This window comes from Vicugna pacos, chromosome 29 (assembly GCF_048564905.1).
Source record: "Vicugna pacos chromosome 29, VicPac4, whole genome shotgun sequence".
Classification (NCBI taxonomy): domain Eukaryota; kingdom Metazoa; phylum Chordata; class Mammalia; order Artiodactyla; family Camelidae; genus Vicugna; species Vicugna pacos.
In genome coordinates, this window is record NC_133015.1 from 26316736 (window position 1) to 26332814 (window position 16079).

General features: G+C 54.2%; 1 long non-coding RNA gene across 2 annotated transcripts in view; it reads right to left on the bottom strand.

Annotated features, from left to right (window-relative positions):
• Window positions 1-16079, bottom strand: part of LOC140690140 (uncharacterized) — a 41586-nt gene that overhangs the window by 6446 nt on the left and 19061 nt on the right. For both annotated transcript variants that reach the window (XR_012065323.1, XR_012065322.1), the window contains exon 3: window positions 14367-14484. This is a non-coding gene — a long non-coding RNA (uncharacterized lncRNA). The remainder of the gene's footprint in view (window positions 1-14366; window positions 14485-16079) is intronic.

Here is a 16079-nt window from a genome sequence, read left to right on the forward strand (position 1 = left end):
AGAAAGAAGAACCACATGGGAATTTTAGAACTGAAAAATGTAACTGAAATTAAAAAACTCAATGAACATGCTCAACAGCAAAACAGAAGGCACGGAGGAAGGAATCAGGACCAGAGAAGAGATCGATAGAATTTAGCCAATCTGGATAACAGAGAAATTAGACTGAAAAAATGTGATACCCAGAGCCTCAGACTATAGCAAAGACTCTAACATTTGTGTCACCAGAGTCTTGGTAGGAGAAGAAAATGGGTGGGTCTGAAACTACCCCGCAAAAAAAATTGCTAAAAACTTCTCACATTAGCAAAAGACACAGCTGACAGATTCAAGAGACTAAGTGAATCCCAAACAAGATAAACCCAAAGAAGTCAACACCAAGACCTCTTGTAATTAAACTTGTGAAAACTAAGGTGAAGAAAATCCTTGAAAGAATTCAGAGAAAGTCCACACCCACCTGTAGTGGGAAGGAAGCCACGTGATCATAGAGTTCTCAGTGGGGAGAGGAGTTCAGAAGAATCACCAGGTGATTCAAGAGCTAAGAGAAAAGAAGAGTCGAATGGGAACTCTACACCCAGTGACAAAGTCCTTGAGGAATGAAAGGGGGACCACAAGGTCCTCAGATGAAGGAAAGCTAAGAGCAGTCGTCATCAGCAGGCCTGCACTAAAAGAATGGTAGTGGAATTTCTCTAAACAGAAAGGAAATGTTAAAAGAGGGAATCTTGGGACCTCAGGAAGGAAGAAAGAACAAACAAAGCACAAATGTGGGAAAAGACAGTGAACTCTTCTCCTGTTGAGTATGTCATAGCATGTTGCGTTTTTCTATTATACAGTTGAAGCAAAAATTTTAACAGTCTGATATGGTTCTAAACACATACGGAGGAAACAGTGAAGGTAACTGTACTATAAAAATGGGAGGCTGTGGGGCTGGAAGTACAGTTTCTACAAGTCATTCCAACTGGCAAAATGACAGCACAGTGGCCTGTGAAAAGCCATGACATGTGTCCCACGGAGCAGAACACTGAAAACGCCACATAAAGAGACACACTCAAAGCCACTACTGGTGATCAAAACACAAGTCTCAGCAAATGTTCAGGGAGCCACAGGAAGGAATGTGAAAGGAAGCCAAGAACTCCAGAACAGGGAAAACAAACAGGAACCCAAAAATATAACGACAGTCTTAACCCCTAAGATACTAATAAGTACATTAAATACAAACGGTCTAAACGTAACTCAGCCATACGCCGTCTACAAGACACTCACTTCAAACTAACGGCGCAATCACATTGACAGTAAAAGGAAGTACAAAAATGTATCAGGCAAACATGAACCAAAGGACCGCGGGAGTGACTATACTGATTTCTAACAAAGTGGGCTTCAGAGCGAAGAAAGTCACCAGAGACAAAGAAGGACATTACATAATGATAAAAGGGTCATTCCACCAGGAAGACAAGGAAACTGTAAACGTGTGTGCACCAAACAACACAGCCACAAATATGTGAAGAAAAACAGACAGAGCTGGGAGAAGACATAAGCAATCCATGCTCACAGTTGGGGGCTTCAACACCTGTTTCTCAGCAATCGTTAAAACAATTAGAAAATCCGCAAAGACGTGGAAGATACTAAGGTCACCACTAACACACAGGTTCTAAGCACTGCTTGCAGAAGTCTCCGCCCCACAACAACGGAACACAGGTCTTCCAAGGACCCAGAGAAGACACACCAGGAGAGACCACAGCCTGTGTGCCATTTACAAAACTTCAACAAACTTTAAAGAATTGAAATCACACATTTTGTGACCCCAATGTTTGCAAACCAGAGATCATTAACACAAAAAGAGCCAAACACTTGGAAACTAAAAGCCCTGTAACACTTCTAAAAGCCCATGGGTCAAAAAGGATTTCAAGGAAATTTTAAAAATACATTGAACCCAATGAAACTGAAAATACAACATATCAAAATTTGTGGGACACAACCAAACCAGTGCCAGAAAGGAAACAGATGTTAACTAGACACATACATTTGAAAAAAGGAACGTTCCAAACCAATAGTTTAATCTCTCACCTCAAGAACCTAGGAAAGAACAAAATAAACTGAAAGCAAGCAGCGGAAAAGAAAGAATAATGATAAAAGCAGAAATCAATGAAAATTTTTTAAATAATAGATGACATCAGTGAACAGAGCTGGTATGTTGACAAGATCAACAAAACTAACAGACCTCCAGCAAAACTTTTAAAGAAGAAAGGAAGGAAGCACCAACAGCGCTACCGGGAAGGAACCGGGGGTCCCCCTCCCCACAGACACCCAAGGAGACTGCAGCCCTGCAGACACGCATGTGGCAAGTGAGATGAAGTGGGGCAATTCCTCGAAAAACACAAGCTACCACAACTCACTCAATACGAAGTAAATCCTCTAAATACTCTGTGACTATTAAGAAAATCTGATTTATAAATAGCAACTCCCAGAAAAGAAACCTCAGGTCCCCGCGGTGCCACTGCAGAACCTGCCAAGTACCTAAAGCAGAATTACTACCAGTTCTACATAACCATCCCAGAAGGGAGGGGGACACGTCTAAGTTCAAAACCAGACAAACGCCACTGAAGAAAACCACAGCCTAACATCCCCTATGAATGTAAGCGTAAAAATCCTTTAAAAGTACTAGCAAACAGAATTCTGCAATACGTAAAAAGAACTACACACAATGACAAGTGGGTTTTAATTCAAGGATGCAAAGCTGGTTCAGTACTTTTAAATGTAATCGTTGCGATCCACCATATTCACAGACTAATCAAGAAAATCACCTGATTGTATACAGAAAAGCCAGTTGGTAAAATTCAGTACCCATTCACGATCTGTTTTAATCTCAGAAAGACAAAAATAGAAACTGCCTCTACTTGTTACAGAACAACCGCAAAACCCTAACACCACACCTCGCGGTGAACGAGCTCTTGCCTCCCGAGACAGCGAGCAAGACACAGATGCCCACTCTTCCTCAGCACGGTGCTGGGAGCTCGAGCCAGTGCGACACGGCAGGAGAAGGGAACTGACGGGTGCACAGACCAGGGCAGGAAGCGTAAGACTGTGCCCGCTTGCGGAGCACGTGACGGCCTACACAGGCAAGCTCAGTGAGTCCGAAGGAAAGCAAAAGCGTCCTGGAGCTGACATGTGAGCTCAGCAAGGCCACTGGACAGAGAATGAAGCACAGAGAAATCAGTTGTACTTCTGTACAGTAACAATAAACACCTGGATCCTTAGATTATAAATACCGTTTGTGACTGGTCACAAACAGATGAATACTTGTAACAGAACATACTTGTAGGAGAGAAATTACAAATGCTGATGAAGAAATCAAAGATAATTTAAATAAACAGAGATAAATGGTGTTCGTGGACTGGAAGACTCAAATATTGAAGACCTCATTATAATTTCAGCAAGATTTTTGTAGATATAAACAAAGTCATTCAAAAATGTATATGAAATGACAAAAGAACTAGAACAGCTACAGTCTTGGAACAGACTGAGGTGGGAGGAATCAGGCTCCAACGTTAGGACTTGCACACACAGTGAGCAAGGCCGTGTGGTGGTGGCGAAGGGACAGACACACAGACCACGGGGGCAGGCCGAAGAACCCAGGCGTACACTCACACATCACATCCAGCTGATTTCTGACAACACTGCGAAAGCTACTGAACCCGTCACCTGCTTGGGAGAAACCCCATGGCCTTTCCTGCCAGCAGCGGAGCGAGCGGCTCCTTGGCTCAGAGACCACTGAAGTCCACCTGAAAAAGGCAGTGCAGACGGGAGCCGAGCCCAGCCTTGTGACCTTGGAGAAGTCACTGGGCCTCTCTGGTCTTTCTTTCCCCACCTACAGCATGGACCTGAATGTGCCGTTGCATCAAACACCAACATCTGTAGAACTGGCCCCTCCTCCCCTCTGCAGAGGAGCAGTGCTCCACGCGCTGTCTGAGGGCAGGAGTCCAAAGGAGTGAGTCCCGTCTCCCGTCCCTGCTGTGGTCAGGGCTCCACACCCAGGTGGTAGTCTCTGCCCCCAGACTCAGCCCTCCGCCAGCTAGAAGGACTTCAGATGATCGCCGGCCACCAGGAGTTCCTGACAGCGCTGATCCGCCCCCTGACCAAGGCTGGTCGAGTGACTTGGTGAGAAACAGAGCCACAGTCTCAGCCACACCCGTGACAGCTGCATTTCCAGGGTATTTACCGTGTGATCCGCTCTGGTTTAAGAGCTCTGTGGAGTTTGAGTCTTTAAAGCAACCCAGTGCCATGAGTGCTGATGTCGCCATTTCACATATGGACATAAAGACCACATGGCAGCGGGAAGCCCCTTAAGCACACGGGCCGCCCCAGCACTGAGGGCGGCTGAGCCCAGGCCTGCTCCAGCCGCCGGCCGCGCTCGGACCACAGAATCCCAGGAAGGACCCTGGGGCTCCCTGCACTACGTGTGCCCGTGCCCCCAGGGGTCACCAGTCCAGAGCCCCCCGGGCTCCACGGCACTCACAGCTCATGCCAAAGGCTCCTTCCCTGAGCCCAGGTGTTCGTCTAAAGGCAGAGGTGCAATACTCTGCCCCACCGCTTTCTGGGACCCCAGTACGAAGGCTCACTCCCGCACCCACGCGGATTGCGTCATCCCTCACGATGGAAGGCGTTGCCCCCGCTGCTCATTCCGGTCTGATCTGAATGACTCATTGGCAGGATTTTGCCAAAACCCTTTGAAAGGTTCTTCCTGGTGGCCAGTATAAAGCGTGAGAACTCACCAAGTCCTCGTCCACCACCTGCAGTCACACCCCTTGGGCTGTCACATCTGATTCCCTGAATCACACTTATGAGAAGTTCCACATCAGTCGCTCGGCCCACGGGGACAAGACCGCGTCCCATGCTGGGACGGCTGCTGCCTGAGGACCCACGTGGCCCAGAGGAAGAGTGGACACGGGCCTCCCCAGCGGGCGGGCTCTGCATCTCCGTGAGCCCAGGACTGAGGCCGCCACTCGGCAGCACGTGCCAGTACACAGCCCGGCAGGTGACGGGGCCACACGCCGGAGCCACCGCACCCACAGGCAACCTGCACTCGGCCAGCGCCTCCACCGCCTGGAAGCTCACTCTGTGGGCGCCCAGTGTGACACTGCAGGGTCCAGCCCGCTAATGGCGTAGCGTTTGGTCAATCTGGAGTGCATCTGAACCAAGCCCCCTGCAATGCTCTCCTTTGCTGTACTTCCCGTTGGCTCGCTTCACCAACGTCTGCTGTGTTTAGACAGCATGACTTAAGACCGTGGGATGCCGTCTGTGCTCAGCCGCTCTGCGGACGGCGCAGCGTCCGGCCAGCACTGTTTATGTAAATCGGTGCCGCTGACATGGCCTTCGTAAACAGAGGCAGCTCAGCACACACGCGGGCGCAGGAAATGCTTGTTTGAGAGCTGGCTCTGGTCCCCGACCGATGAGGAGCTGCTGATACTGCAGATCTGGGCTGAGCCGCATGCCAGGCACCTCCCCTCCCCCGAGGGCGGCCTGGCCCCCGAGCAGCCGAGGTTCTGGAGACGGGGCCGGGTGGGGGTGGGGCGGGGGACACAGCCGCATGACGCCCCAGGGCCCCCGCTGGCCACGCAGGCACCAGGCACGAGGGCTGGGATGCATTTCCTGACTACTGACCACGGCTCTGGACCTGAGGGACAGCGGCAAGGGACACGGCCCTCCACGTCACCAGAGTAAGAGCCCCTCCCCGCCCCTCCCCCCTCTGCCTGCCTCCCCAGGCCTCCACCCACCTGCTGTTCACGCATCCTCCTCCCATGCGTAGCCCCTGCCTTCAACCCAGAACTCGGGATCCAAGTAAGGAAGAAGGACGGGCACCAGCCTGACAGATGGCAGAAAGGAGGGGGTGGTGGGCAGGGCGTGACCCGCCTCCCGACACAGCCGAGGTGACAGCACCTACCTTTGTAGCAGGCGACCAGCCTGGGGGCCGGCGACCGAGGTTGGGGGCACAGCACTCTCAAAAGGGTGTCGCACCGGGTCCCCAGGCCCCGCCCGCAGCAGTGCAGGGAGCAGGGGCCGCGGGCGCGGGCTGTGATCAGAGAGGCGGGTGACCGTTTGCCACTGCTTCCTTTGACAGGAGGAAACCCCTAGCTCTGGAAAGCACGGTCTGTTTTACAAGAGAAGTATCGCCTCCTTCCCAGAGCGTGGAACACTTTGCAGCAAATTTCGGCCACAGAACATCTTCAGTGTCTGGAGGCAGACCAGGACAGCATCACACTTCTGGAGCAGAGGCTCTTTCCCTCAGGAAAACGCTGTCCACTGGGGCACCGGGGAGATAAAGAAGTCCCGTTTCACCCCAAACACACTCGTGGTAACAGCACCCACCATTCGTCAGTCCTTTTCTGTACCAAGCACTAAAAAACGGACAAAATAGTTTCCCACTAACAAACTGGAAAACACAGTGGTGCCCCCTGAGCCACTTCACCTCGAATCGACAATTCTGCCCACACTCATGATCTCACACGTGGACTCTCTCACCAGTAAGCTTTATAAGAACATCCATCCACCAACTGACCAAGTACTCATCAAGAATCGAAGATTCAAGGCATAGCTAGGGATTTATCACAGCCAATAAATCATCACAACCAGAGCACCATCGTCAACAGGATGAGGCTGAGCACGCAGGAGATCAAACGTGATCACTTCACAATCAAGATTAGCCGAAGGTCCAGAGGATGGATTACTCAGCAGATAAAAATCTTGGAAACATCTAACCCTCTCTCCTCTTCAGTGAGGAGTTCCAGATGTCCAGACGGGGGGCGGCCAGCTGCCACGGCGACCAGACAAGTCCGGAGAAGCCCCTCCAGCACCGCCGTCCAGGGTGGGCTGAGTGCCCACCAGAGAGAGCCTGGACTTCTCACGGGGGACCCACTGGCTGACCTGGAGTGAAAGCAGGTTTCTAAGAGGGTCTTAAGAGGACGCTGCACAGTCCAGAAGCTTCCAGAAGATGGAAAACAGAGCCTCCAGTCCAGGTCAAGTAAAAAATTTCAGAAAATATTTTTCATCTCATTTAAATAGACAAGGAACACTAAAAACATCCTAGTGGCCGCTGCCTGCCAATTCCTGCAAAGAAGGACATGCTTGGACAACACTGAGCAGTTACAAAATGTTTACCCAGATAATTCACCTATAATTAGATCACACCACCAGGGCGGGCCTGGAAAGTACCCCTCCAGTTGACCCTCTTCCAACAAGAGTCAACACGACACTCGTCTCAAAGGAGCAGGCGTTCCTGGGGCCACAGTGAATGGCTCGGTTCCGGCCCTGCCTCCTGGGCACGTGCTCAGGGTTTTGAGTGTCCTGGCCATAAAACAGGGCTGACGAACCGTCCTCTCAGGGCTGGGAGGACGGGCTGGGGACACCCATCTGGCCTGGGCCTGCACACGGCCCGTCGCGCTGGGTGCAGCCATGGCGCAGGCGCCCTGCTCAGTCTCCTGGCCCGGCTGCCTGGTCTGTTCCCAGGACTTTCTGTGTGCACCTGCCCCGGGTGTGTGTCACTGCAGGCACCAGTTACACAGACCCACGCGTCCCACACGGGCTCCTCCCCGCCCAGCCGAAGTGCCCCTCCCCTCACGTGCACACACTCACACACACTCACACGTACACACACATATACACACTCCAGGACCCTGCACGACTCAGGAGGAGGCGGTCACACAACGGCAGTGCGTGGTCTGCAGCAGAAACGGAGAGGAAACACTGAGAAGCCTCGCAGCAGTCTGTCACACGTGTGCTGGCTCTGAAGACAAACGACTCAAGTTGTCCTTGGTATGCCCTTGTTTTTTACTTAGTTTTCTCAGTAATTTATGTACCATAATTTGTGAAAACAGAGGCCTTGGCTACATTGAAAACAGGAGGGAAGAAAAGCTGGCCGCCACCGCAGCTGAACAGAACCTAACCTTCTGTCCACCAAACCGCAGCCCAGCACTGAGGCTGGGGGGCCACCCAGGACTTGGGGGCGTCTCTATCTCAGCCCCTGCAAGGCCAGCGGCCTCAGTATGCAGACCTCTGAGGTTTCCCGGGGAGGGGGCGAGGGAAGCCTGAGATCCCCCCTCAGGGGCCCCAGGTCTGGCGTCGCGGGAGTGGGTCAGTCTGGCGCCGAGCTCTGGGCTCGGGCAGCAGGGTCACCGAGGGTGGAGCTGAAAGTTCAGGAAGACTCCGGCAAGTCAGGGAACGACCATCCCGGAGGAGGGGGCTGCGAGCCTGCGGCTGATAAAAATGCAGGCCCGTGAACCCCCATCCAGAGAGGGGCCACCTCCTCCCCGCCTGCACATCCAAGGCGCCAGGCGGATGGAGGCTGCAGTCACTCACCCGCTCTTTACTCTCCCGAGGGACAAAGCCCTGAGGGACTTTAGGACTGTCTGGCAGGCAGCCCCGAGTGCATACGTGGGAAGGCACGCCTGACAATGTGCCTCAGAGCCAAGCATCCGCCGCAGGAGCCGGCCGTCCCGGACACGCGTCTGAGAGCAGCTGTCTTCAGGCAGAGGTGCGTTCACTCGGCAAGCAAGGGCCTCCACGGCGGGATGGGGGACAGGTCTGAAATTCTGGCTTCTTTTCCCTTTCAAACTGAACCAAGCTCACCGAGAATAGGAGTCGCTCTGGGAGCAGGAGAGGGCCTGCAGAGAACGTCACTTCTGTCTTAAAGGAGACGACTATTTCACTATTTGTTTTAAGCACACGCTGTGCGAAGGCTTCAGAAGAGCCCCGGACCGCTGAGGTGCCGACTGCCCTGCGGGCGGTGCTGCGTCCTCGTGCGGGGAGGACGACGCAGGGGCAGGGCCGTCTGTGCAGGACCTCTGCGCCCGCGGGGCGTGGGCTTCGTCCTGCGAGGAGGACTCGGCGTTGCCCTCTTCCGGTCTGAGGCCCAGGGCTGGGGGCCAGCCCAGCAGCCTCGGCCGCGACCTCGTCCACAGCACAGACTCCAGCTTCCAGGGACCCAGGCTCCTACGTCAGACCCACGGAGCCCGGCCCGCACTGCGGCGCCCCGAGGATCAGGGTGCCCGGGCCAGCCGGGCGACAGGCCCGACCCGGGTGGGGGCAGCACGGGCCCGCAGGTGGGGCTCTCGGCAGCACTGCACCCCCCGGCAGGCTCAGGAAAAGGGCTCTTCCTGGGGGTTCACCCTCTGGAGCAGCACGCACAGGCTGCTGCTGACGGTGTGGACCCTGAGGGCCCGGGAGGCGCCACGCGCGGTCAGGCTGTCGGAACCGGCCCCCTGGAGCACAGCGTGTCACGACGGCTCGGACCAAACGTCGTGTGCGGGCTCCAGGCTCAAAATGTTAGGCAGGTGGGAGCCCTTTGTTAGGAAAAGGAACACACAGTTACAATATAAAGTTACGCTGAAATTTTACCAGAACAAGAAATCACAACAAGGTAAGTGAGCTCTGGGGACCCAGAGCCTTTCTTCTGAAAGTCTTTCCCCAGAAACCCTCGTGTACCAGTGCTTGCCTGCCTCCCCTCTGCGCCCAGGGCTCCCGCATCCCCACCACCCAGGAGGGGGTGCTCCTGAGCCACAGAGCCGCCCCCGCGCCAGCGGGGTGGAGGACGCGGTCGGTCGGGACTGGTGCACCGCCTACCCCCACGCCCGCTCTGGCCTCTCTGAGCTGAGCCCACGCCCTGTGTTGACAGTGGCTTTTCCATCCCCAAGAAAACCAGGGGAGCAGAGTGCAAATACCGGGCCCCACAGCTCCGCGTGTGGCATCTGACGTCAGCCTGACACAAACACGAATGGAAGCAGATGCACGAAACGGGTCCTCGGGGTCGCTGAGTCCAGTCCCATCGCGCTGCCGTGCCCCAGCCTGGCGGCCCCAGGCTCCACTCTGACTTGGGGAGACTCCAGACCGCGAAGTGCGCTGGAAGTGTGCACACACTCCTTGTCCCAATTGCTCTCTCCGGAGGCTGTTTCCGAGCGCTCCAGTTCCAAGTTTCAGCTCTGTCACATGTTCTGATAGCGACCACCCGAACAAGCCGGGCGGTGGGTCCCTGCCCCGGGGAGCAGGAGCGGGTGTGCAGGAGCCGTCCATGCAGCAGGCGGCCTGCTCCAACCACCAAAGACTAGCGGTGCCGAGCTGTTTACAGCACAGATGGAGGCCCAGGACAGACTGTCATCGAAGGACTACCAGGCCTAACACAAAATCATTTTATTCACGTCGATACGACCCTCCTACAGCTGCGTGTCTCAGACACACAGGAAGGTTCCGGAATAGTATTCAGTCAGCAAGTGAACGGAGTGACCCCTTCCACACAGTGGGGTCTTGTCTGACTTTGATTTGCTTCTGTGAACTTCTCTCTAGATAGATACAAAAACACGCACAACGCATAAGATACGAGTTCTGCAATGAGCAGTGAGCGTGCTTTCAGATGGAGTGAAGCTTGTGGTGGTGGTTTCATGGGTGTGCACATCTGCCAGAGTTCATCCAGCTGCACACCTGAAATATGTGCCATTTACTGTACAGGAGCCACACCACAGTAAAGGTGGGTGGTGGTGCTGGGGGGGCAGGCGGGGGCTCCGAGGAACCCCACGGGGAGGAGACCGGCGGGGGAAGGGCCAGTCTCACAGGCCCAGGCTGCACACGCCGGGGTGCGGGGGTGTCTCCCAGGGCTTCTCCTCGAGTTAGGGGATACGAAATGCAGTTCCTCCTGAGGTCCCCTCTCTCAAGTTGCTCCAAGTCCCCAGGCCTAGAGCAGGAACGGGGAAGGAGGATGAGGGGGCAGGATAGAGCAGGAGGCCCTGGGACAGACATGGCCTGAGCTTAGAATCCGGACACCCGGCTTCAGGTGTGGCCTGGCTGCTGAGGGATGGACAGGTGGACTTCCTGGACCCCGACGTCTGACCTACGACACACTGTCACCGGGAAGCCCATCGGCCATGCAACATGGCTACTTCACGTGATGCCCCCTCCTCCCTGGGCTGCAGGGGGAAACAAACCACTCTTTGGCTGTATCTGGCACTTCTAGAGCCTGGTGAGTAGTCGCCAGCTCACCAGCTTCCGGAGCCGTGCCACCGCCCCCCCCGCCGTGGGCGGCCCTTCCCAACGCAGGTCTCTGGGGCCCGGCCCACCCCGCAGAGCCCCCGGCCGCCCGCTGAGGTCCACGTTGTGGACGACCCTCGCGAGAAAAGGCACGCATGTGTAACTGCCGTGTTTGCATCCCTGTGTAACTGGCACCCGAAACGACAGAGTCACGGGAACTCTGCTGGAACGCACCACAGTCCTTCCTCTGCTTGCTTCTCACAGCAGCAAGCTCTGTGGCCGGACAGCTGGGCCGGCAGGGAGGCAACAGAACTGCACACAGGGCCGACTGGGAAGGCCACGGTCTGCCTCAGACAAGCGAGCGCAGCCGGCGGACCCTCCCTCCTGCTCCTCCCCCTGCCTGAACACAGAGTGACATCTGGACGAGGAGCCGGCACCCTCGGAGTCAGGGCAAAAGTGGCAAACCGATCAGGGGGAGCGGGAAGCTCAAAGGAGCCGGGACACAGTGTCTGCACCAGCCCAGGTGGCCTCTCTCTGGACAAACGGAGAAGAGAGAGAACCAACGCTGTTTCAACACGACCCTCAGAGTCTGCTACTCCCCCAAATGCAGCCCAGCTGTTCTGACGCCTCACCTGCCCACCCTGACCCTTTGTAAGACCTAGATCTTCAGCCGCAAGAGTCAGGCGCTCAGCTCCGCGTCACAGCCTGCACCCAGCACTGGCCCAGGAGCACCCAGCACTGGCCTGAGAGCACCCAGCACTGGCCCGGTAGCACCCAGCACTGGCCCGGGAGCACCCAGCACTGGCCTGAGAGCACCCAGCACTGGCCCGGTAGCACCCAGTACTGGCCCGGGAGCACCCAGCACTGGCCTGAGAGCACCCAGCACTCGCCCGGGAGCACCCAGCACTGGCCTGAGAGCACCCTCACTGGCCCAGGAGCACCCAGCACTGGCCCGGGAGCACCCAGCACTGGCCTGAGAGCACCCAGCACTGGTCCAGGAGCACCCAGCACTGGCCCGGGGCCAGGGCCACAATGACGCCCTCTGTGACTGCCCACATGGCCAGCTGAGGTGTCAGCTCTGATTCAGAGAAGAGAGAGCAGATAGGTCTCTCCACGGGGCAGGGGGCGTGAGACAAGGTCTAACCACCGAGCCCCCAATGCATTCTCTCCCCCCCCAACACAGCCCATGGCTGGGAGAGGGCCCATTACCCACAACCCGCATGACTGGCAGTGCGCAAACCTCACGCTGCCCAGCCGGTCACTGCTCCCCTCACTGTGGGCTCCCTGCTGCTCCCACATCAGGGGACCACAGTCCTGCTCTCGGGGTCTGCTGGGCATCAGTCCTCATCAGCGACACAGAAGCTTCTGGCGGTAAAGTCACAGGCAGTCACCTGTTTCTCTGTGTTGGAACAGGGACCACCTCGACCCCATATGGATCCCCTCAGTGTGTGCAGAGGATGGCACTGTGCAGTCCACACATGGGACCAAGGAGCCCACGCAGACGAAAAGCTCCCCTCACTGGTGTCAGGGTTTGCCCCATCCACCCAGCTCCCTGCCCGGGCCATAGTGTCTGTTTCCTCTGGCTCCAGACTGCCCCAGCCCATCTCTTCTGGCCTCAGCTGGGGACCGCCACGTCCCCTCTCACCTGAACCACGCAGGCCAGCTCTGTCCAAGGTGACCTCGTGCCATGCGGAGGGCTCGAAGGACTCCCAAGACCTGCAGGGCCCCGAGACCAGACCGTGTGGCACCCTCGTGACATGCAGCCTGGCAGGTCTCAGTCCTCAGAACCGTCACTCTGGCTGACAAGACCCCTCTCCCAACTCTTGCCTTTATTTTACCACTTTCTTCACACTCCTCCAGCTCCTGCTAGCAGAGTGAACTTCTGAAACAAAATACAGACACCTACTCGCGTGTCTGTGGCCTGCTGGACCTCTGCACCTCCGGGTGACCTCGTCCGACACGTCGTCAGCCCTGGTCCACCAAGCAGACCCTCCCCTGCTCTCAAGTCTCCAACGATTCTGAAGACTCGCACGATCAGTCAGTGTTCTCCCAGTCTCCTGTGCTGTCCTCTAAATGTCCTCACCAGCTCCCATCCCACAATCAGAACCCTGTATTGTAGATATTTTGGTTTTCGATGAATCATAACCGAGGTTCCCGTGTATGAGAGCCCCAGGAAATCAGTCCACGCAGTCTCGCGGATCCCGGAAGCACTGAGTCGAAGGGGATAATTACGGAGAGCTTTTAAGTGACACAGACTCGTTCATTCCCCAGATTCCATTAGCAGAAGTAATCTGGGTTCCCATTTAAGGTTTCTAAGTGGAATTTACTGGTGGCAGTGAAAACCAAGAGACAGTTTATCACACACACACAAAAAGGCTTTAAAATCAAACCAACCAGTATTCAAATATTGATGTTGGCACTTACTAACAGCAAATCACTCAATTTCTATAAAACTCTGCTCCTCATCTGAAAAAAAAAATGGAGAAAACCACCACAGCCTGGCAGGACTGACATGAAAATTAAGAAAAAGGGCACCGTGTGATGTCTGAACACCGAACCAGGAGTCCCCTTCCCTAGGAAAAACAAGCAATGAAAGACAATGAAAACGTCCCCAAAGCTATTAAATCTACCTCATCTTGTTAAAGAGACGTTACGCGGATGGCAAACCGATGGCTTATACGCTGTCTTGCTTCCATATGCTGCAAAAGCACACAACCATGATGCAACAGCTCAGGCATTTCGCGGGTGGACGTCTGGAGGACAGATGGAGGAGCCCAGGAGGGGGTGTCTGCATGAGGGTCAGGCGTCCTAGGAAGACTCCTTCACGCGAGAAGAGCATCCAGACCCACAGATGCGCCTGGATCCAGGGAGGACCAGCCACCGGGTCCGGTCTCTGCACACGGACGGCCCCTCCACCCAGCCCCCTGCGCTCCTGCCTGGCTCCCAGCAAGAGAGGACTGGACACAGCCAGCAGAAATCAAAGCTGCTTCATTTGACCTCCTCGGGACGTCAAGGGCACACGTCCACTCTGGTTACGAAGGGAAGAAGCACAAGCCACAGGCAGAAACCCTCCCCAGTTCAGCGCAATCTAAGGCCCACAGCCTAGGAGCTGGACCCATTCTGCTGGTCCTGAAGAGCAGGCAGCAAGCCAGAAGGGGACACAACGCCAAGGATATGCTTTCCGCAAGGGGTCTGGTGCAGGGCCGGCCCAGCCACAGCATCTCTGCCTCCGGCCCAACATCTCAGCCCAAAGGGGCCGCGACCGGATGCCGCGCAGGTGTGGGGGCTGAGCCACTGCCCACAGGGGGACGCTCAGGTGTGAGGACGGACGGACAGTCACACGCGTGCGAGAACGGTTAACCTACCTTTTCAACCCGCCATCACAACACAGCAGACTCTTGGGTGGCAGAGCACCGAGCCGCAGGGGTGCCCACTCGCCGGTCCTGAGGGAGCCGCAGGTCTGTGCCATAGGCACCGCCGTCCCTGGGAAAACACACAGAGTCTGCAGTCTCAGTTCACATCACTCTTAAATTTGCATTCGTGGGTCTAGACATACCACGCATGAAACACGACCAGTTCTTCACATCAGCAACAAGACAGGCACTGTCCTACAAACTGGTTTATGTTTATAAAAATATAAACACAATAAAAATATGTATGATATTAGATTATCAGATTTTTTAAATTTAAATTTTCAGCTTTTGGTCAATAATTATTTTAAATGGACACTCATTTTTGAAATTTGCATTTTGTATTTTAATTTTTAATATTTTAAAGGAAAGATACTTTCCACACAGGGAAGTATTTTCAATTTCTTATAATAGCATATAATGGAAAAGAATTTGAAATGAAAAAATATATATGTATGTATATGTATACAGCAGAACTACTTTGCTGTATGCTGAAACTAACATTGCAAACCTTACACTTCAATAAAAAAATCTTTTGGATGTAAAAAAGAAAAATCCTTTGCAAAAACATAAAAAAATAATTTTAGGGAGAGAAGTAAGATGGCAGAGCAGAAGGACGCTTGTGGTTCACCCTTTCCCACAAATACACTAAAAAAAATTTTAAAGAATTTTACACTTGTTTCAATCTACATTTTTATAAAAATGTTTCCATTTTAATAACTGACAGCATTATTATTAACTGAACACACATTATGCAAAAATCTTTATTACTGCTGTGTAAGTCATGATTTAGCTGAAATAAGGCAAGAAAAAACAAGCTGTATGTGATAAGTATGTATTAATTGTGTGTATTTTCTTTATTATTCATTCAAACATCTACAGAACACTCAGGTTTGTGGAATAGGAACTAAACTCATCTTTGCCGATTTGCTTTCAGTCACACAAAAACTGTAGCTCCACATGTTTCTACTTGGTCATTATGAAGGCGTGTGACAGAAAGAAGAACAGAGTATGTACACGCGGTAACCGTCTGTTAGTCCGATTTGAACTTTACATGTTACACGCGTGGCCCGCGAACCCCAGCCATCAGGGAGGCTGGACGGAGGGTCCACAAGATGTGGGGGCTCAGGCCACCAGGGAACCCAGGGCGGAAACACCCCGAACCCAGAGCAGGGAACTGGGAACTGACAGGCCACGTGGCTCAGAGAACCGGGCCCGGGAGGCAGCCCCTGGAGACTCCCAGAAACAGCAGGAAACCAAGCGAGAACTAGGCCCCAGACTCTGACTGTGTGGAGGATACACGGGAAGCATCCCCGAGCTGCTCTCTTTGCGGCTTTATTCCTACTCCAGGACCACGTGGCCTGAAAGACAGTAAACTACACAGAGAAGCAGAAGAGTCTCTCTCCTTCCCCAAACTTCCAGAATAATACGCTTTACAAACATTTAGGCATATCTTAATTCTGCTGCGATAAGCAACTGGGTATGAAACCCACGGAAAACCCACTGAGCGGAGCTCCAGGAGAGGCTGCAGGAGAGGCGGGCCACTCCTGAGATCCACGGGGTCTTCCCGCACACACGGCCTCTCCTCCCGGGGCGACCCCGTGGGCGAGCAGTCCTTACAAACACAACGCAAGCCCAGGGTGAACCGACTTCTGCGGGTGGCAGGTA